Source organism: Protopterus annectens, chromosome 1.part1, assembly GCF_019279795.1.
Source record: "Protopterus annectens isolate FY-2018-M chromosome 1.part1, PAN1.0, whole genome shotgun sequence".
Classification (NCBI taxonomy): Eukaryota; Metazoa; Chordata; order Ceratodontiformes; family Protopteridae; genus Protopterus; species Protopterus annectens.
In genome coordinates this window covers 501,454,566-501,478,180 of record NC_056726.1, presented here as the reverse complement: position 1 = coordinate 501,478,180, position 23,615 = coordinate 501,454,566, and positions in this window count along the sequence as shown.

The window sequence follows — 23,615 nt, the reverse complement described above, 5'->3', positions numbered from 1 at the left end:
ATATCGATCTGTGTAATCATCAAAAACATTAGCTTTTCTTTCCAAAGATGTGAGTCTAAAGAAACTATGTAGTGTAGCTTGATTTTGATAGAACTATCATATAATGAAGTCACAGCTTTTAACCTTCAAGGACACTTCAGTTTTAGATGTTATAGTAATAATGTGTTCCCTTAAGTTGTCCTTTTTAACAAAATACATTAACACATTTTACCAATATTTTTTCAGTTAGAGTGGCAGTGGTTAACATGCAATATATCTTTTGCTATAAAATGTAGTCTACAGACAGTAAAACATTCAATATTTTATGAATATTAGTGAAAATGTCAGATTGTAGTATGCACTTATGTAGCTGGAGGTGGATTAAGTAGATCACAATTTCACCATTCACTATAAATCCAACATGATGTAAACTATTAATTAGAAAAGCAGTTAAAAAGTAAAGGCTACCTTTTGAAATAACAACTGTCCTCATGTCCTGATGAAAGTAGTAACTATAAGCCAAGAGTAACCATCCCCACTTTGCACTGCCCCCCTAACAGTCTTCTACTACTATCACTGACTAGTGAGGCAAAAGCATCACTTCAGTAACAACTAAGATCATTCTCTAAGCAGAACTGTCTCTTTTTCTTTGGAACCAAAATTTTCCTGCCCCAATATATTATTTCACCCTTTTATAACAGAATTATTATTTATTGTAATGGTCTGTCTGCAGCTTTGGCTTCCCCAATCCAGCAGTATTGCCATCAACCAACAACTCATATAATCAATAAGATTGGGGACGAATATATCAAGATGAAAGCACAGAAAATACATAGCTGCCCCAAAATCTACTTTAAAAATAATAAGAACACATTAACCCCCAATAGATAATGTATTTTAGTGACTTTATAACCATTGCATATGCCACTTTCTGCTCTGCTAACCAAAAAGGATCAGATGACCTAGTCTAAGTTTTCACTGTATCTGTTAGCTACAGCTGCCAAATAATGATCAAGTGTAAACTACTTTGTAAAACATGTCATCAGAAAGCTTATTATGAAGGGAACAACATAGGCTTCAACATTGGTGTAGTAAAAAGGACCTTTATATATGTCTATGTTTTTTATATATTTTTCTTTGTCTCTCTTGGTATGTGATAAAGCATTCAGTTGTTCCGTTTTCTTTTTTTCCTTTTTTCAGGTGAAGATTTCTGGTAACGTGAATATGTAACCAAAGTTCATATGACAAAAGAGACTTCGAGAGAGTACATGCATAAATCTCTTGTATTACAAAGAAGATCTGACCAAGAAGTCTCGAGGCAACAGCCTTCTTTTTCCTTTTTTTCCCTTCCTTCTCCTTTAACATTTGAATTTTGGCGGTTAAAAGCTCGCACTAGGGAATCTGCAGCAAGCTATGATAACTGTTCACGAGATACTCGTGATGTGCATTTTGTGAGAGAAAAGAAAAACAGAATATGTTACTCAAAAAGCATGCATATGAAGTACAAAAAAAAAAAAAAAAAAAAAAAAACAACCCACAACTTTGCCCCATGCCCCATTTTATATAAATATAAAATTTTCTGTAACTATCAATTTTACTGGCCAATGTATCTGATATCAAGCATACAAACCCTCCTGTCCCTGCAACACATACTCCACCAGCTTTCATCAGAAAATACATCTCCTTTTTCCTCTCCATCAGCAGAGGGACCCACAAACCACATTTAGTAAAGACACAAACCTCTCAAGTGTATGAGAATGCATTTTTACATGTCATGACGGATTCTTAGAAAGAAAACAATCTTCTCTTATTATGATAAAGAAAAATTTCCAATACCTTTTAAACTATTTAGTACAAGTCACATTAAGTTATATCCGTTAGCTCTAAAAGGACCCAAGCATAACATGACATTTAACAGGAGAGAGAGCCCGCTGATGTAAAAAGGGGCTACACTTTCATTTAATTGCACTGAGATGGGGAGCCTTCATTTCACTTATCAGAGCGATCTATATCATTATAATCTAATACATATACAGTATCCGGTATTAAGGGGGTTCTTGTTTTAACCAATATTTCTATGGTATTGCTACATTGCCCCTATGTAGTTGTCAACTAATAATACACTCTGTCAAGGGAAGATTTAGAATTTTAACATCTATGTTTAACATTCTAGCGTATTTGTATTAAAGGCTTTTAAACAGCAAATAAATTTAAAAATAAATAAATAAATAAGCATACTTAATAAATATTAAATGATTTTTTACCTTAACATGTATGTTTTTCCCCGATGTAGGTGATTTGTAGCACAAAACTTTTGGGATTTGAAGGGATTGTGGAAGAGCTTCATTTGTATTATTTACCCTTAAGCTTCTTGCTTGTTTTATCAATCAATAACATTTTTCCATTTGTTGCCTGCCTTTTTAAACTAGGTAATGAGATATCCATATCTTCAGTGTTTTCCAAAATCTTATTCTTTTTCACATATCCAGAGGCGTCATCAAGATTATTAAATATTTTTATTCCTTCAGATTGATGTATTTTAATTCTGGCAGGAAAAATGATTTGTGCTTTAATTTCAGCTTTCTTCAGATTTTTAATGAGAGGAATGCATGCTTTTCTTTTAGTTATTATAGTAGAGGTATAATCATTGTCAAATCTTATGTTTCGACCATTAATTTGTATAGGATTACCTGCCCACGCTGTTCTCAGGATTAAGTCCTTGTCTTGAGATGATAAAAATTTTACAATAATGGATCTTGAAGCATTTGGATTTTTTGACACAGACATATTTGACAATGACCTGTGAGCTCTCTCTATCCCAAAAGAGAGAGATTCAGGTAGGTTTAGTGTCTTAGGCAACCAGTCATTCAAGAACTGTATTGTGTTATTTCCTTCCATTTTTTCAGGTATGCCATATATTCTAATATTATTTCTTCGTGATCTTGATTCTAGGTCCTCCACTTTATCTGAAAGTGCGGTGTTTTGCTTTAGTAAGAAGTCAATCTGGCTATCATTTTCATGCTGTCTTCCATCTATTTCATTAAGAGATTCTTCAATTTCTGTTATCTGGTCTGTGTGTCTTGTAATTATCTCCTTGAATTCTTCAATCTGCTTTCTATTTTCTTTCTTCATGTTTTCTATGATTTTTTCTAAATTGTCCATTTTCATGGAAAGATCTTGAATACTGTATATTATTGTTTGTAATTCTTTCTTCATGGAAGTTTCCTGGAGAGAGAGGCTTTTGAATGACTCATGGCTGAGAGAGTCTGTTATATTCAGCTGCTGTACTTCTGACAGGATGTAATTCACTTTCTATTCACCAAAATTGAAATATTTGTAGAAAAAAATAATCCACTGTATCTAATTATATAGGTGAAAGAAAACTTAGATGTTTTTAAAATAATATTAAGAAAATTTCCTGTCAGAGAAATTTCTGTTAAGCAGAGCATCAAAAAAGTGCTGTTATCTCTCTGACATCTTGACCACGCCCCCCTTCAGGAGGGATTTCTGACTGCACCATTGTGATGCTGTTTAGGCCACTGTATTATTCACTTAAGGCTTATACTGGTTTGCTCTTCTAATTGTTATTGTCTGTTCTCTTATAATAGTAGGGAGAGCACAGTGTCCTACCACAGAACCCATGCTTACAACCTTAAATAATATTTATTACATGGTTGACCGGCCATTTTCTCCTTCAGTAAAGGTTACACTTTTTCGGCTGCTCTCTCAACCAAATTTAGTTTGTTCCCCTCCTCTCTGCAAATATTCCTACACTCAGTTTGTTTGTTGTGAAACCATAGCTGTTTGAAAGAAAACTCTCCTGTCAATTCATAGTGCCTTGCAGAACTTCACTCCTTCAAAATAGCAATACTGTAACAGCAATCTGATGTGAACAGAAAAACCTTTGTGCTTCCAAAGCATGTCTTAAACTACTGCTCCTATTACATAAAATTGTTTCACTGAAAGCCTAAGAGATAAGATTCCTTCTACTGGTGTAGGATCTGTTGCCCGCTATACTCCCCTCTCTGCCCCTATTCCTCAACTACCCCTATACCATAATATTTATAGGAAATGTTCATCACACCTCTTTTAAAGGCATACAAATATAGACGAACCCCAGTCACAATAATACACAGATGCTCATAGGTTCATGATTTAGTACTAGGCTAACTGCCCTTGTGGGCCATTTTAAGCCTAGTCAATTACCCCAAGTGAAAATCAAACCCTACACCTTGTGTCTGTAAGGTAAACACCTTAACCATTATGCCAACCTTCCACCCACATACAGCTTATAAAGCATCAGTCTACAATCCAACACTCTAATTTCTTTCCTCCCTTATATTTAGTAATTAACTCCTTGCCTCCCAGTGATCTCAACTTATTCTATCCTCCTCACTGAGCTATTTCCTCCTACCCCTCCTATATTCCTTTCTTCAGTGTGCTCCTCTCTCACTGACCTATCTCTCTCCAAAATATACACACCACTAACGTTTTGCTTTCTAGCATATCTAATTACTTAAATTCCCCCAGTCCAACTTCTCTGCACCAGTTCCATCAAATACAGTGCCTCTTTCTTTCCTTATTCTTCTCCCCACCAGTCATCCCCTATATCAAACTATTACACATTCAAACCACACATCATACTATTCCACATTCATACCACACAGCATACTATTACGCATTCATACCACACATCACACTATTCCACATTCATACCACACAGCATACTATTACACATTCATACCACACAGCATACTATTACAGAATTCATACCATACATCAAACTATTACACACTCATACCACATAGCATACTATTCCACATTCATACCACACAGCATACTATTACACATTCATACCACACAGCATACTATTACATTCATACCACACAGCATACTATTACACACTCATACCACACAGCATACTATTACAGCATTCATACCATACATCAAACTATTACGCATTCATACCACACATCATACTATTCCACATTCATACCACACAGCATACTATTACACATTCATACCACACAGTATACTATTACAACATTCATACCACACATCTTGCTATTACACATTCATACCATACCTCATACTATTATGCATTCATACCACACATCATACTATTACACATTCATACCACACAGCATACTATTACACATTCATATCACACATCATATTATTGCATATTCATACCACACATCATACTATTACATATTCCTACCACACATCATACTATTGCATATTCATACCACACATCATACTATTACACATTCATACCACACAACATACTATTACACATTCATATCACACATCATGCTATTGCATATTCATACCACACAGCATACTATTACACTTTTATACATATACTCTATAAGTCAGCATGGCCCTCATATGCTTGTTAATACTCTTCACATTACATTTGCTGGCTCACCAATCCAAAGTCTCAGCCCCAGCAATCTGCATATACTAAACACCTCCCATAACTTCACCAACATTAATTTCTTATATAATAAAAAACTCCCTGTGCTTTACACATGGATAACCCAATATTCCCCAGACATACTGGTATTTAATGAAACCTGGCAGCGCAAATCAGCTAAAGGTATAGAAGTTCTACCTCCTGGATACAACACCATTAGATTAGATCAGGTAATAAAAAATCAGATGGAGTTCGAATTTTATATAAAAATACCCTCTGGCTTTCTCTCTATCCACACCCAGTTCCAACAATCTCTAACTCAGAAACCCTTATAATACTCCTCAAAATAAACAAACATAATAACTTAGCAATCATAGGTACATGTATCCCACCAGGTAGCAAAATAACTACCCTTGAGGAAATTTATTTTATTTTACATTTGTTAACCGGGGGTGTCTGACTGAGCCGAAAAGGCCCTTTTTCAGCAGAGGCCAGGGGAGAAAAGTTCCACATAGAAAAATTACAGATACATTTAGATATTTAGACATGATCAGTATACACACAAATTAAACCAAACATGTTTTACAGTGGTATGCAGCACATCAACAGTTACAGTGGAGAGAACAAACAAGAAAATATTAATTTAAAAATAAAGGTAATTAATAGATTTGTGGTGTACAGCTGAAATTTGGAACATAGGTAGAATACATACATAGTACACAGGTACAGCACATACATTGTACATTAGTCAGTGTTTGTGAGTAAGAGTGAAAACTATTATCAAGTACTCTAGGTTTAGTATGTGTACCTTATCCGCTTTCGCTAGCCTGGGTAGCAGTCATGGCACTGCCAACTTTGCTTGAGATATTGCCTAGTGAGGTTTTTAAAGGAGGCTTTGGATGATGTGTTTTGTATGCTAGTGGGGAGAGAGTTCCATTTTTTTAGCCACTGAACTACTATATAGTGTGTCTCCAAAGTTAATGTAGCTGTTGGTGACTTCTAGTAGTAGTTTGCTTGATGATCTAAGAGGCCTTTTTGCTGAGTGATGTACTAGGTTTTTGAGGGCAGGACACTTATTAGGGAGGTAATAGATAGAATGACAGAGGCAGAGCTGACTGTAGATTAGGATGTTGGGCAGTTCAAGCCAGTGGAGCTGTCTCAAAGCAGTACAGTGATGAGTTCTATATGAGCAATTTGCAGCAAAGCGGGCAATTCTGTTATAGCAGGCTTCCATTTTGCTTAGTTCAGTTTTATTGAGATTAGTCAGAATGGGAGATGCATAGAGGAGGGTGGATAAAAGTTGGGAGCGAGCAATGGCTGATCTTGTGGCATTGGTAAGAAATGGTTTGATACGGTAGAGTGATCCCAGTTTGGCATGTACTTTTTTAATAGTTATGTTGAGATGACATATCAAATTTTAGGTGGGAGTCTATGGTTATTCCCAATAGCTTAGCCTATGCCACTGGAGCGATTTGAGTAGCATTTGTGTAGTAGATAGTGAATTGACTGTTATCACTGTTTTTGTTTGAACTGGTTATAATCATAAGCTGAGTTTTCTTTGGATTGAGCATAAGTTGGGCTTTGGTAAGGTAGTTTTCAATGTCAGAGAATGCTAGTTGAGTTGTTTGCAGGAGGGTGAGAATGTTTTGTGCAGCACAGATTAAGGTAGTATCATCTGCAGACTGAATGATAGATGCATGCTGCATGGAGGTATGGAGGTCATTTGTGAAGATTGTGAATAGTAGTGGTCCTAAGGTAGAACCCTGTGGGACTCCTATAGTTATGGACAGCTGAAGAGAGAGAGAATTTTCCCATTTCACAGCTTGGTACCCGTCAGTTAAGTAGCTTTGAAACCAGGTAAGAGTGGAATTTGATAGGTGATATTGGTTTAGTTTGTTTAGCGAGATTTGGTGCAAGACTGTGTCAAATGCTTTGGACATATCCAAAAAAAAGAGTTGACACCTGCAGGCCTTCATTTTTAAGATGGTTTACTGTGTCTGTGAAGCAGAGGAGGGCTGTAGTGGTACTATGGCCAGGTTTGAAACCATGTTGAGTAGGTGACAGGATGTTGCTGTCTAGGAGATATTTTAGCAACTGGATATGGATGCATTTTTCTAGGATTTTGGCCAGAAGGGAGAGTATAGCAATGGGTTTGTAGTTATTAAGTTCAGTGGAGGTCCCGCCTTTATGTATGGGTGTAGCATAGGATATTTTTCAGAGTTTGGGCACATAGTTTTCAACAATTGATCTGTTTATGAGAGTGGAGACTGGATAGCAATAGCATCTGCTGTGAGTTTCAAGAAATAGCTGTAGAGTAGGTCGGCTGCTGTTGATGAGGTTTTTAGTTTGGAGAGCATGCTTTTGATTGAAGTGGTGGAAACTGTTTTGAGGGTAAAGCTTGTATTAGTGTTATTTGTGTTGGGGGATAGTGAGGTTGGAACTGTCCTGTGATACTAATGATAGAATTGAGTTCACAAAGTGGGAGTTGAATTGTGTTTCTATGGGAACTTTAGTGTCAGGGATGGTTGGTTTGGGGGTAGCCTTTTGGGTGGTTTTGGTAGCTGGTTTACACTTTTCCAAAATTTTGGGGGGTTGTGTTGGTATTTAGTTTGTAATGTGATGTAGTAGGATTTTTTGTCTAGCCTAATACATTTTTTTGCATGGTTGCATAGATCTTGGTACTTAGGCTTTGTGTTTCTTTGGTTTTTGATAGTAAAGCCAGCCAGTGTCTCTGGACTTGAGGATTTGTTTGTTTTTTTTGCTGAGCCAGGGGTTTGTAGAGATTATAACCTTGATTTGGCGCAATGGAGCAACAGTGTCTAGGTGTTGTAAAAATATTTTGTTGAAATATGCTGCAGTCTGGTCAAGTGGGAGGGTTTTTAGGGGGATCCAGTCACAGTTACAGAGAAAAGTATTGAGGAACTCAGGAGAGAAATTTTTTGTGTTTCTAGTGGATTTATAGTTATTGGTTTTGCATATGCTTGTTCTACTACATATAAGGTATATTATGTTGTGGTCACTTAAGGTGTCTGGGAGACTGCCTGTGTGGGGGTACACTGTGGGTTTGTTAGTTAGGACCCAGTCAAGGATGGATTCCCTTTTAGATTTTTTTATCACATCTAGTTGGAATTTGGACTAGCTGCTCATAGCCATGGAGATTTATTAGATTACTTGGTGGTTCTGATATACAGGTGAACCAGTCTAGGTTGAAATCCCCCAGAGTAAGGGTTTCTTGTGAGTATGTGGAAGAGCACCAGGATAAGAAGTCTTCAAGGCTTGCAGGTGTATTACCATGTGGAATATAAATCACAGTTGTGTGAACAAATACAGCTCTGTACTTTTACCAAACAAATTGCCTCCACAACTCAATATAATAAAGCTATAGGTAGACAATCTACACTAGACTGAATTCTAGCATCTTTCCCAGGCATAATCTTTGACTCTGGTACATTATCTGACAGCCTTAGTGCCATCAACCAATTTATGCTTTCAGAATTCAAAGGCTAACTCTAAAACACACCTCTTTAGACAAGTAAAAAAAACGTTTTTCAACAGACCTTTAGTAGACTCTAAAAGCATATAAATGGGAATCTCTTAGGGCTCTTCCAATAGACGATGAGGTAACAGTATTCACCAATACTTTCATAAGTATGCTTGACTCACTAGCCTTAGCCAGAATTAAGAGAATCTAATTCAACCCAGCCCCCATGGTTGACAATAGATATTCTGTATAAGATGAAACAAAGGAACAAAGGTATTTTCAAAATAAAAAAACAAAACAGCCGCCACTTTTCAAAACTTTAGTCAACTAAGAAACCAAACTAAGCACCTAATTAAAAAGACATGTAAAACTACTATTCCATACACCAAAACTCAAACTTTAATAATCCAAAACCATTAACAAGGTATTGCAAACAGAGCAAGCCACACAGCCAACCCCTAACTTGCAAACACAAAACAGTAGTATAGCCAACCTATCTAATACCCATTTCATTTAAACAGTCAGATCTTTATTCAGCAATGTACCAGACCAAATACCAATTCAAATCACCGCCACAATGCTCAAATTTGGCTAACCACTTCTCTTTCCAACCAGTACCTACTGCAACTATCAAGAAACCTCTTCCAAAACTGGCACTTACCACACCTGCACTTTACAACATCCCAAATGTGTATCTTAAAATGGCAGTTGATGCTAAAGCCTATCCCATCTCCATTCTGATAAATTGGTCCATCTCTGAAAATATTCCATCCATATGGAAAAATGTTTTATGCTACCCCTGCACAGAGGATGCACTTCAGTAGAACTCTCTGATTATAAACCAATAGCCATTCTATCCTTCATATCTAAAATACTGAAGAAATGCATACACATGCAGCTTCGCAACTACCTATCAGAAAATTAACTACTCTCTTCTATCCTGCGTGGTTGCTTTAGTCCTCATCATAGCATTACTACTGCTCTGCCTCATTTCACGTCTACTATAAACACAAAAAACAGTGAAGATAATCTAATATCTTATCTAAAGCATTTGATACCATGCTCTATGATAAACTCTTACTTCAGCTCTCTAATATAGGACTAGCCAATACCTGTTTGCTTTGGTATCATAAGTACCTATTCAACAGGGCACAGGCAGTCAAACAGAAACATATCTCTACTTTCCTGCTAGTAAAATTAGGAGTCCCACTTGATTCTATATGAGGTCCCTCTTTATTAATAATCATTATCCTGCCAGCAAACAAGCCACTCTAGTGCAATACACTGATGACTCTATCCTGATCTGCTCAGAAAAAACAATAACCAAACTTCAACACATAACCCTGCATGCATTCTCATTTATTGAATCTTGGCTAAACAAATCTCAGCTCCTACTAAATCCTAATAAAAAAATATATTATTTACTCCCAAATTCCTCTCAAATCAACACTCATCTTTTACCATCATCTCTGCTGACAACACTAAGATTGAACAAGTTCACCAGGCTAAACTCCTGGGTGTCATCACTGATGACCATCTGAAATTTAATCAATATATCAACCAAGCCATAAGAAAAACACTCCAAAAACTAGGTATACAGAGTAAAATCATTCCTCACTGATGAAGCCAGAAAACATTCAGTATCTGTTTACTTACTGCCTTCTCTACTATATGCTTCCCCCATTTCAGTAACCTGTAAGCCATACTGCAGCCAAAGTTAGAATAATGTTATAACAAAACTGCCAGATTTGCCACAAACCATCACTATTGGTCACAGTACTGCCTAGCACTCAGGGTCTGAAATGGCTAGAACTACTAGCTGACTAAATTTGCTGATGATTACAAATTAGGAGCTGTCATTGAATCCCACACCGACACCAATGTTCTCCAGGAGGGCCTGACACAGACAAACAGCTGGTGTCAGAGCCATGGACTAAAACTAAATGCTAAGAAATGCATAATAGTATCCTTCAGGAAGTCATCCACCCATGGTAACTATCATATTGACAACACACCCCTTAGAGATGTCCCAGTAGTCAGGGACTTAGGACACACATAGATAGTAATCTAGCCTTTGATCATCAAGTGCCTACAGTGGTGAGGAAATCATTCTACGTTGCACAACTTATAAATAAAGGTATGGCATCTAAGTCCAAGGAAGTTATTGTTCCACTGTATTTGGCATTCATCAGACCTATCATTGAGTACAATGCCCCCTTTGGTATGTACCTAACCAGGCAAATCCAACAAATGGAACGTCCACAGAAGTTCCTCACTAAGAGAATACAGGGCATAAGTAATATGTCCTATGCAGACTGCCTCAAGGCCCTATGCCTGTATTCTGTCTCCTACAGGCTTTTGAGGGAGATCTATGCCTGACATACAGAGCATTGTCAGGCCCCAATCCGATAGACCTCCTGCATATTCACAAAACAAACAGCACCAGAATTACCCATTCTAAAGACTTAAACCTTGTCTGTGATATAACTAGGACCAGCTGGAGAGATAGGTACGTATCCCAGAGACTACACATCTATGGAACAGTCTCCCCATCCATGTGAAGCAGAGTTCCTCTCTAACCCAGTTCAAGTGTAACTTGGACAATTGGATGGGGAACACGAAATTCATCCCAGGTATGGCACCTATGTTTCTAATGGACACAGGCAACCTGTAAATGGTTCATCTCCCAGGCCCCATGCTTGTAAATGTTTCATCTTCCAAAACCTTACTTACACTTATCAAGGGTATCTGAACTTGTCAGAGAGTTGGAATGCATAGCTAGGCTTAAAATGACTCTTGTGGTCATTAGCCTAGTAAACAATTATGAACCTCTGAACTGCTTGCCTTTATTATAACTCACTACTGTACACAAAATCTTGCATAAGCCAGACAATTGTTCAACCATAAAAATCATCATAAAGCTCTATTCCCTGAAAGACAACTAAGATCACAAGACAAGTCTCTACTTACCATATTGAAATATTACAGTTCTGCAGGGAACTCACTATACTCAAACACATTTTAAAAAATATGGAACTCCATCCCTCTAGCACTAAAAACAAACCAAAATGGAAATTAATTTAAAAATCAACTAAAATGTTACCTGGGAGAAAAATGGATCTGCCCCTGCATCGCAGCAGGGTGACTGTCATAATACTAAGATATTAATTTCTTCTCATCTCTAGAACAAGTCCTGACTGTACTCCTTTCATCACTTCTAATTTCTAATTACAATCATTTCCTCCTACTCTCACTCAGCTATGTCTTTCTTATTATCTTCCTAATGTAATTTTTTCTCTACGTTTAGAAGTAATTTTTCACAAAAAAGATTTTTACTACACTGAGGACCTATACAGAGACTAATGTATTCCCATAAAGTAATCTCACTGCTGATCATATACTGTCTCCCTGTATAAATATTTCCTTCTTATATGTATGTGATGTTTATGTTTGTAGCTCCCACTGTATTTCATTGTAGAAGTAATAGACTATAGTTTTTCAATACACCACAAGGTAGAGCTCTTTTCAGGAATATAAAAGACAATTTTGAAAGTGAAAGAGGAGACTGGAACACTAGCTGAAGGAGGGAAGACTGAAACAGGGAGCTGAAGGGAAAAAGGGCCTTGTAGCATGACTCGTTTTTCTTTTCTAGTGCTTTTGGGGACAGAGAAGTGAAGTAGCAGATTGTGTCTGTCTTTTGCTGAAATCCTGGATGATGGTATTTTGTGGAATCAGGACAGAAGTCTGAAACCAGCAGTCCCACACCTGCATATGATTCAGCAAGAAAGGAGTTCCTTTGGGCCTAGTACAGAGAAGCCATATATGATTGCCAGAGTTCTGGCTGGAGATTTTTCAACTTTTCTCATCAGAGGAACTACGGTGCCTGGCCACTAGGATATTCTGGCTGGAGTGGTGAGAGGCTTTGGCCATCATTTTATATTTTTATAAGATTGTGGACCCCCCCTCAACTGCTTTGTGGATTACAAATAACTGAGATCCATATGAGCTACAACTTGGGCCCCATCATGCCGACAGCAGGACTGTAAGTAGACACTGGCAAGTGAACAGGGTATAATAGAGTTTTTCACAGTTGGTCTTTTTAGAATTGATCAAGGGGGTTAAGGGTGTTAGTACTGCTCAATGACATTGCATTTTCTCATATTTGTATTGTTGTATTATAAATCTTCATTGTTCAATGACATTGCATTTTGCTTGTGTTAGTACTGTTGCCTTCAAGAATTTTGCTGCTCAATGACATTGCATTTTCTCATATCTGTATTGCTTTATTATAACTCTTTTATTGCCTAATGCCTTTGCATTTTTATCCCGTGTTTGGATTGCTGTATTATAAAGCTTAACTGCTCATTGATATTGCCTCCATTGTGCATGTTTGAATGTCAAGACCTATTTCTGTTGAGTTCTGGGGACGAGGGTATGGTTTCATTGCATGCATATCTCACCTTGCCTTATTGCTAACTGGTGCACTGTTGAAATAATTTGTTTGTGGATGTGCTATTGCCTTTTAAACTAGACGGGTCACCTAGGAAGAAATCTGTCATGCTTGCCCCCTTGGTATGTTGGGTCTAATAGGGGCATCACCAGAGTCAGGTAGGAAGGAACCCATATCTACTTCAGCTACACCTGCGGGTGTGCTACATTTGGGGGCTCGTCCGGGACTGCCTGTACTGCCTTGGACTCCACCCTATTCCCCTGTACATGTGGAAAACAGATCCAGCAGAAACATGAACCCAGAAGTAGCCGCTAAGTGATGTAAACAGCACAATGCTCAGTCAGAGCACTGCTTCTGCTGCTGGTGTTGCCAGGGGTCACCTGGACTGATATGCTAATACATCAAGTCACAGGATCCTTACCAGTTGTAGGGGCATGGATTTTTATTAGACAGCACTGTGGACCCTACTGAGCAGAGCACATTGGTTTTATTAGAATGGAAAAGTCCTTTAGTGTATGAGCACATACCTTCGAGTGTACAAATTTCAGGTGAGAGTGCAGTCCGTGTGGTAATCCCTGAGAAGTGCACTACCTCAGCAACAGAGAAAATACCTGTGGAAGCTATCCAAGTAGGTCAGAACCTTACACCAGAAGCTTCAGCTTCACTGCCTGTAAATACTATAAGGCCTGAAGTTTTGAATGCTTTGGTAAGTATTATAGAAAAATGCTTAAAGCCTACACAGCCATTCACTGGGTTTGGCTACTGCAAATTGCGTTTATTTTCTGACAAAGAACCCACACCTCAGGGAGAGGAATATTTTGAATCCTGGATGGATCAGACTTCACAAGCCCTAGAGGAGTGGGATATCCCAGAATCTCAGAAGAAGCAGTGGATAGCTGAAGGTCTAAAGGGATTAGCTGCGGATACCATACGCAACCTAAGGATGAGTAAGCAAGATTTTACAGCCAAGAACTATTTAGGAGTACTGCAGGATGTGTTTGGAAGGACCGAGAGGGCTGCTGACCTACTGTATCAGTTTGAACATACATACCAAGAAGTTGGTGAGAAACTATCTGATTACATTAAGCGATTAGATAAAATGCTGCACCAGATCATCCTAAAGAAGGGGGTGGATCCAAAAGTAGCTGACCAAGTACGAATCAGACAAATGTTACAGGGAGCTCAAGCTATGGACCCCATTGTGTGGAAAATGAGGTTGAGAAACAGGGAAGAGACTCTAACGCATTCTCAGTTGGTTAAAGAGGTGAGGGAGGAGGAAGCCCTGTTGCAAGCCAAATCTCAGTGTTCAACAGCAACTAAAACAGTGAGTGAACACCAGCAGGAGTCTATAGCTGTGCTCACTATTCAAACAGGAGTCATGGCCCAGAGTGTCTGCAATGTAGAGGTGTCAAAGTTGCAGATGCAGGTATCTTCCCTGACTGACGCCATAGCTCAAGTCACCAAGACAGTTACAGAATTGCAGAAAGCCATGGTAACTTTAGCTGAAGGGGGAAATACATCAGCTAGAACCTCCATGAAAGGACTCAGGGAAGAACTGAATAAGCCAATGTTCAGAGTTCCTACTGGATTTTGTTTTCGCTGTGGGGATGCAGGGCATATAAAGTAACAGTATCCTAATGCAGAGAACTTGAAAAAAGTGAACAAACTATTATCGGCTAGTGCAATGCAGGGAAACTTCAAAGGGCCTCAGTGAAGGAGCCAGCTGAGTGCCCAATTACAAAGAGCTCCATAAAATCTAACATCAAGAGACAGCATCCTGGATCTCCTTTCCACACAAACCCTTGTAATAGGGGAGATAAACTACCTACTATGCACACTTCTAGCTCCTCTGAGGTGAACAACTGAACTGGAAAGCCATCTCAGCCAAAATTTCAGCATCTGAGACCGCAAAGCATTACTAAGCAAGAGTCTCATCTGTTAAAATAGCAAGTTCAACTGGTGGTACCTAAACCACATGCTGACTGCCGTACAGGTGAACAGCACCAGAAACAGAAACTACCCAATGGCCTACTGGGACTTTCCCCTGTTGTGTCAGGAAAAATAGAAGGAGTGTATAGTAAAGCACTGTTGGATACTGGTGCACAAATCACCATTCTGTACAGAGACTTCTACCAAAAGTACTTAAAGCATTTGCCACTTGAAAAGTTAGAAGATTTAGAGATCTAGGAGCTAAGTGACACAAAGTTCCCTTATGATGGTTATGTCTCACTCAAGTTAGAATTTTCCACTTCAGTTGTTGGGTCATCAGAAGTTTTTGAAACATTCACTGTTGTATGCCCCAGGCCAGAAAGGAAAGGATTCAGCATTTATTTTAGTGAGGACAAATACTGACCTCGTCATAAGAATGCTAATGCCTCACTTGACCCAAGAACACCCAACACTACATCCTCTCCTGAGATCAGATTCCTGTGCCCTTCAAAGGGAGAAGGATAGTAAGAAAGATGAAATTGGTCATGTGTGGACTCTGATTGAGAAAGAGCATATAATTCATCCTGGACAGGTCACCTGCTTGACAGCCAAAGTGAGGATGTGTGGGCAGTTTCCTCTCATCTCATGATGGAAATGGATCCAGAAAGTGATTGGTCACCGGGGCTGGAACTAGTCCCAGAAGTTTGGCCTGTGGACAAGTTAAAGCATCCGTATGACATTTTGCCTGTGGGGTTAAAGAATAAAGGAAGTACTCCCATTGTCCTGTGTTCACAAGTGCATTTGGGAAATGTTTATGCTTCCACTCTTTTACTTGCTTCGGTGTTGACAAAGAATGAGAGCAGGGCCAATGAGCTGAAGCTGGAAGATATTGATATAGGAGGTGGTCTATTGCCCCCTGAGTGGCTAACCACTAGTTTTTCTACTAGTGAACTAGATGTGGACTGTGCAAAAAGTGCAAAACACTGAATAAGAGTAAAAGAGGACCGGCCTTTCAGGGAACATTCCAAAAGAGTAGCTCCAGGAGACCTGGAGGACTTAAGAAAACATTTGGAAGAACTAAAAGCCGCAGGAATAATTCGAGAGTCAAGAAGTCCATATGCCTCTCCCATTGTCATTGTCAGGAAAAAGAATGGGTGAATTCACATGTGTGTTGACTATTGTACTCTAAATCAGTGAACCATTCCAGGCCAGTACACAAACCCCCGGACTGAAGATGCTCTAAATTGCCTGGTAGGCAGTAAGTGGTTCAGTGTGCTAGATTTAAGAAGTGGATACTATCAAATCCCTATGCACCCAGAAGATAAAGAGAAGACTGCCTTCATCAGCCCTTTGGGATTTTTTGAGTTTGATCGCCTACCTCAAGGTTTATTAAATGCACCGACGACTTTCCAGAGAATCATGGAAAGAACAGTTGAAGACATGCATCTCCTGGAAGTCTTAGTCTACCTGGATGACATCATTGTCTTTGGGAGGACCCCAGAGGAGCACGAAGAAAGACTGATGAAGGTATTGGACAGGATTGAGAAAGAAGACTTGAAGTTGTCATTGGCCAAATGCAAGTTCTTCCAACCTTCAGTGACATAAGTGGGACATGTAGTGTCTGCAAATGGAATATCCACAGATCCCAGCAAAGTTGAAGCAGTGACATCTTGGCCCAGACCCAAAAATCACAGAGCTGCTATCTTTCCTGGGTTTCTGCAGTTACTATAGAAGGTTTGTGGAAGGATTCTCAAAGATAGCAAGACCCCCCAACCATTTGCTCCAAAATGATGAGAAAGCAGATTAAACAGATGAAGATATTCTGGTGAAAAAACCTAAGGGACAGAGAGGTTCTAAAGAACTCATCGAGAGTCGTTGGGCTCCTGAGTCCGAAGAGTCATTTGAACAGCTTAAGTATTGCCTCACACATGCCCATGTGCTGGCATATGCTGACTCAACAAAGCCATACACTTTACATGTGGATGCTAGCAGGGATGGCTTAGGAGGAGTCCTTTACCAGGAGTATGACAAGAAGCTGAGACCTGTTGTTTTTATCAGTCAGAGTTTATCCCCCACAAAAAGAAACTACCCTGCACACAAGTTAGAATTCCTTGCCTTAAAAGTGGGTGGTAGTGGACAAGCTGCATGACTATCTCTATGGGGCTGAATTTGAAGTGCAGACTGACAACAATCCTCTGACATACATCCAGACCACTGGTCACAGATGGATGGCAGCTCTATGCAACTATAATTTCAGTTTGAAATATCACCCAGGACACAAAAATGGAGATGCTGATGGTCTGTCCAGAAGACCTTAGGGAGATTTACACCCCAACGATGAGTGGGCATTAATTCTAGTGCCAGGGGTGTGAGCTATGTGTCAGATTGCAACCTGCTATCAACACAGTGAATGTTGGGCCCAGAAAATTGGGTTTGTCTGCAGCAAGCATACCCCAAGCTTACTGTAATCTGGTCACTTTACAGACTTCATCGCTACCAGCTTTGAGTAACAGTGACCTCAGGAGAGATCAAAGAGAAGACCCCTTAGGTCACCTGGTGGTAGCTGCTTTAGAGAAGAAACAAGTTAATATGCTTTGCATGGATATTCATCCTCTGGCAAGACTTTTGGCCAAAGAATGGGACAGACTCCAGATACAGAATGGACTAGTGTATAGTAGATCTCCAAGTGCACTCAGCAGTGAAAAATGGCAATTGTTGCTTCCTCAAAAGTATAGAGAAGTAGTACTCCGGTCATTGCATGATGAATATGGTCATCTTGGTTATGACAGAACTATGGGTCTGGTACGAGACAGGTTCTGCTGGCCATGCATGAAGCAAGATGTTGAGGATTATTGCCGTACATGTCTTCGTTGCATTCAGAGAAAGACTCTGCCAACCAGAACTGCCTCATTGGGTCAAATGGAAAGCAGTGGACCCATGGAACTGGTCTGTATAGATTTTCTGTGCATTGAACCAGATGAGGGTGGGATCAGTAATGTGCTGGTGGTGACAGACCACTATACCAGATATGCTCAAGCTTTTTCCACTCACGATCAGAAAACTATTACAATGGCAAAACTACTAGTTGAGAAGTTCTTTGTACACTATGGCCTGCCAAAAAGGATACACTCTGATCAAGGACGTGATTTTGAGAGCAAGCTTGTCCATGAACTACTCACTCTGTTGGGAGTCCAAAAAAGCCACACCACTCCTTATCATCCTCAAGGGGATCCTCAGCCTGAGAGTTTCAACAGAACTTTACTAGACATGTTGGGGACACTATCTGCTGAGAAGAAAAGTCAATGAAGTAGACATGTAGCCACAGTGGGGCATGCTTACAACAGTACTAAAAATTATGCTACAGGATTCTCGCCTTACTTCCTAATGTTTGGAAGAGAAGCTCATCTTCCTGTTGACGTAACCTTTGGAGTCACAACTGATGATACACCAGTGCAATCTCATGGCAGTTATGTGGAGAGACTCAAGAAGAACATCAGACAGGCTTATGAGCTTGCTGAAAAATCAACAGGACAAAGACATCAGTGAAACAAGGCTCACTATGACAAAAAAGTAAAGATGCATGACTTGCAGCCAGGGGACAGAGTTCTTTTGAGAAATTTGGGACTACAAGGAAAGCATAAACAAGATGACCACTGAGGATCTGAGATTTACATCATTTGTTCTCAGCTACCTAATATCCCTGTCTACCAAGTTTGCCCTGAGGGGAAAGAAGGACCCATTAAAACCTGGCACCGCAACAACTTAATGCTTTTGGCAAAATCAGTGAGACTCATGAATCCAGAACCCAGAATGGCTCAGCAGAAGCCTAACTCAAGACGATTCAGAAGGCTAAGGTGGAGAGGAACCATTCCCCCCCCCCACAATGTTCAAGAGACTATGCTCCCTCCTGCTGAAGGAGAGGAGGACAGTGATGATGACTGGGGTTTCAGTGAGTTTTTTTATGAGGATGTTCAAGACCTCGTAGGCTGTAATCTCAATGTAAATGCACTGGAATTCATTCCTTATCATTTTGAACAGCCCAGACCTAACAGTAGACTAAGTAATGTTTCTGTGCTTCTTACAGAACCTGATACTGATGGAGGCCCTGCTATGCAAACTTCAGAAAATAGTGCTGAGGACAGTCATGCCATTATGGAAAATGAAAGTGAAGTTATACAAGAGATCTTAGAAGTAGACAATATGCCTACTGAAGAACTGGACATTGAATGTGATGTGGGTGACAAACCTTTTGAGCAAAATTCCTTAGCTGTCTCTTCCGAACCAAAACTGCAGAGACTGATTCGGCCCCCACCCATATAACAGTTTGGGACATAGTACACAAGAACCTGTGACCACAGCTCATCATAGAGTCTGCACCCATGATCCCTATGCCTCCTACTCCAGTGGTGACACCCCTTCCCAAGTTATGGATAAGGCTGATTACCCTTGGTGGAATGTACCTTTTGAATGCAAAAATATTGTTCAGTTGATGGTGCATTAGTGCTTGTAAATATTTTGCTGCTAATTTACCTTTGACTTGGGGGGGACCCAAGATTTTCAAGTGGGGGTAGAGTGTAGCTCCCACTGTATTTCATTGTAGAAGTAATAGACTGTAGTTTTTCATTACACCACAAGGTGGAGCTCTTTTCAGGAATATAAAAGACAATTTCAAAAGTGAAAGGGGAGACTGGAACACTAGCTGGAGGAGGAAAGACTGAAACAGGGAGCTGGAGGGAAAAAGGGCCTTGCAGCATGACTCAATTTTCTTTTCTAATGCTTTGGGGACAGGGAAGTGAAGTAGCAGATTGTGTATGTCTTTTGCTGAAATTCTGGATGATGGTATTTTGTGGAATCAGGAGAGAACTCTGAAACCAGCAGTTCCATGCCTGCATATGATTCAGCAAGAAAGGAGTTCCTTTGGGCCTAGTACAGAGAAGCCATAGATGATTGCCAGAGTTCTGGCTGGAGATTTTTCAACTTTTCTCATCAGAGGAACTACGGTGCCTGGCCAGTAGGATATTCTGGACAGAGTGGTGAGAGGCTTTGGCCATCATTTTATATTTTTATAAGATTGTGGACCCCCCCAAAAAAAAAATGCTTTGTGGATTACAAATAACCGTGATCCATATGATCTACAGCTTGGGCCCCATCATGAGGACAGCAAGACTGTAAGTAGTCACTGGCCAGTGAACAGGGTATAATAGAATGTTGCATAGTTGGTCTTTTTAGAACTGATCAAGGTGGTTAAGGGTGTTAGTACTGCTCAATGACATTGCATTTTCTCAGATTTGTATTGTTGTATTATAAATCTTCATTGTTCAATGACATTGAATTGTGCTTGTGTTAGTGCTTGTGTTAGTACTGTTGCCTTCAAGAATTTTACTGCTCAATGACATTGCATTTTCTCATATCTGTATTGCTGTATTATAACTCTTTTATTGCCTAATGACATTGCATTTCTCTCCCGTGTTTGTTTTGCTGCATTATAAAGCTTTACTGCTCATTGATATTGCCTTCTTTGTGCATATTTGACTGTCAAGACCTATTTCTGTTGAGTTCTGGGGAATAGGGTAGATGTATGGTTTCATTGCATGCATATCTCACCTTGCCTTATTGCTAGCTGGTGCACTGTTGAAATAATTTGTGGATGTGCTATTGCCTTTTAAACTAGATGTGTCACCTAGGAAAAAATCTGTCATTCTTGCCACCTTGGTGTGTTGGGTCTAATAGGGGTATCACCAGAGTCAGGTAGGAAGGAACCCATATCTACTTCAGCTACACCTGTAGATGCGCTACATGTTAGATGTAGTTTTTTGCTCTTTATATGTCTGAATTGTTTTTGCTTAATCTCTTTTATGCGTAATATTGTACTATAATTCTCCATTTTTTGTTTAAACTTAACTGATTGTTTTAATGATTGTACAAAATATGGAGTCTTTTTCCTGGGCCTTAGCTGAAAAGGGGTTCATGCTAAACCCAGTCAGACTATCCTGGTAACAAGGGCAAATTTTAAACAAAATAAAGCAAAATGAATGAAATGGTTCATTAATGAAATGGGTCATAAATAAACATACAGATACCAGCGGTAGCTGCCCTCTGAGATCCTGCCAGATCACCAGTCTCCTCGATCTAAAACACCAAGTATGCCTAACTAGCCTGTGAGCGAGTGGCATTTCTGCCAGAAATATCCTTGATCTCATCCTCTTAACCCTCTTAGATGAGGATTTGGTTCCTACTTCACCACCCCAGCCCCATACAAAACCTGTAATACTACTGTCAGTGTACTCATCCATTGGTCATTCTCCTGATCCCCTGTACCTTCATTCATGAACAAGAAACTAAGTACTTAACTCTTCCCCACCTAAAATATCTGTGCTCCTTCAGTGGCAGAAAGGAATCCACAGATACATGGGAGAGAAAAGTGACTTCTAATCTGAAGATGCTATTCCTCATCCCAGCCTCATCACAATTAGCATTTTGAGTACAATCACTTAAGGATACAACAACAATATCATCTACAGACAGCAAAGAGGCAACCCTCACATCCCTAGACTGGATCCTGTCAGTGAGGATATTGTTAAAAAAGTGGAAGGAGTACTTTAAGTTACTTCTGAAATAGATGGACATGCCATGGATTTAGAAGTGCCCATAACACCCTTCCTCCCATTTATGCAATCACTGACAAAATTTATAAAAAACATTGAAAAAGGCTGGCGAATTGGTGCAGTCTTTATTGACTTCACAAGGCCATATGAATGTGTAAACCACAACATGCTTATTCAAAAAGTACTTCTCAGATTTAGCTTGAACACAGTCAACTGGTTCAGTTGCTACATCTCAAACAGAACTTTTTTGTGAAATCAGGCAAAAATATTACTCAAGACGATACCTTCTCTGCAGGAGTCCACAAGGGTCAATACTTGAACCTATGCTATTTTCCATATTTATCAATGACATCACCTCCCGCATTCCCCCAACAACATTACCCTATATGCAGATGATATAAGACAGCATTCATAGTCATTGTTTTTAGGTGCGGCTAGAAACTAGGCTGGCTGTGCCTAAGAGCAGTTAAGTCACAATTCCAACATAGAAAATGTGCTGAGCTGGAGCTGCTTGAACAATTTTGAGAAAGTAGTAAGAGTAGTGGAAGCAAGGTTAAGAAGGGATGTGATGATTAGTGATCAGCAGTATGGTTTCATGCCAAGAAAGAGCACTACAGATGCAATCTTTGCTCTGAGAGTGTTAATGGGGAAGTACAGAGAATGTCGGAAGGAGTTGCATTGTGTTTTTGTAGACTTAGAGAAAGCATATGACAGGGTGCCTGGAGAGGAGTTGTAGTACTATATGAGGAAGTCAGGAGTGTCAGAAAAGTATGTAAGAGTGGTACAGGATATGTAAGAGGGTAGTGTGACAGTGGTGAGGTCTGCAGTGGGAGTGACAGATGCTTTTAAGGTGGAGGTGGGGTTACATCAAGGATCAGCTCTGAGCCCTTTCTTATTTGCAATGGTGATGGACAGGTTGACAGACGAGATCAGGCAGGAGTCCTTGTGGACTATGATGTTTGCAGATGACATTGTGATCTGTAGTGAGAGTAGGGAACAGGTGGAGGAGACCCTGAAGAGATGGAGATATGCTCTAGAGAGAAGATGAATGAAGGTCAGCAGGACTAAGACAGAATATATGTGTGTGAATGAGAGGGAGGATAGAGGAATGGTGAGGATGCAAGGAGTAGAGGTGGTGAAGTTGGATGAGTTTAAATACTTGGGGTCAATAGTTCAGAGTAACGGTGAGTGTGGAAGAGAAGTGAAGAAGAGAGTACAGGCAGGATGGAGTGGGTGGAGAAGAGTGTCAGGAGTGATTTGTGACAGATGAGTACCTGTAACAGTAAAAGGGAAGGTCTACAAGAAGGTAGTGAGACCAGCTATGTTACATGGGTTGGAGACAGTGGCATTGACAAAAAGGCAGGAGTTTGAGCTGGATGTGGCAGAATTAAAGATGTTAAGATTTGCACTGGGTGTGATGAGGGTAGACAGGATTAGGAATAAGTATATTAGAGGGTCAGCCCAGGTTGGAAAGTTTGGAGACAAAGCCAGAGAGGCACGATTACGTTGGTTTGGACATGTGCTGAGGAGGGATGCTGAGTATATTGGGAAAAAGATGCTAAGGATGAAGCTACCAGGTAACAGGAAAAGAGGAAGGCCTAAGATAAGGTTTATGGATGTGGTGAGAGAGGACATGCAGGTGGTTGGTGTGACAGAGCAAGATGTAGAGGACAAGAAGAAATGGAAACAGGTGATCTGCTGTGGCGACTCCTAACGGGAACAGCTGAAAGAAGATGATGATGAGTATGCAAA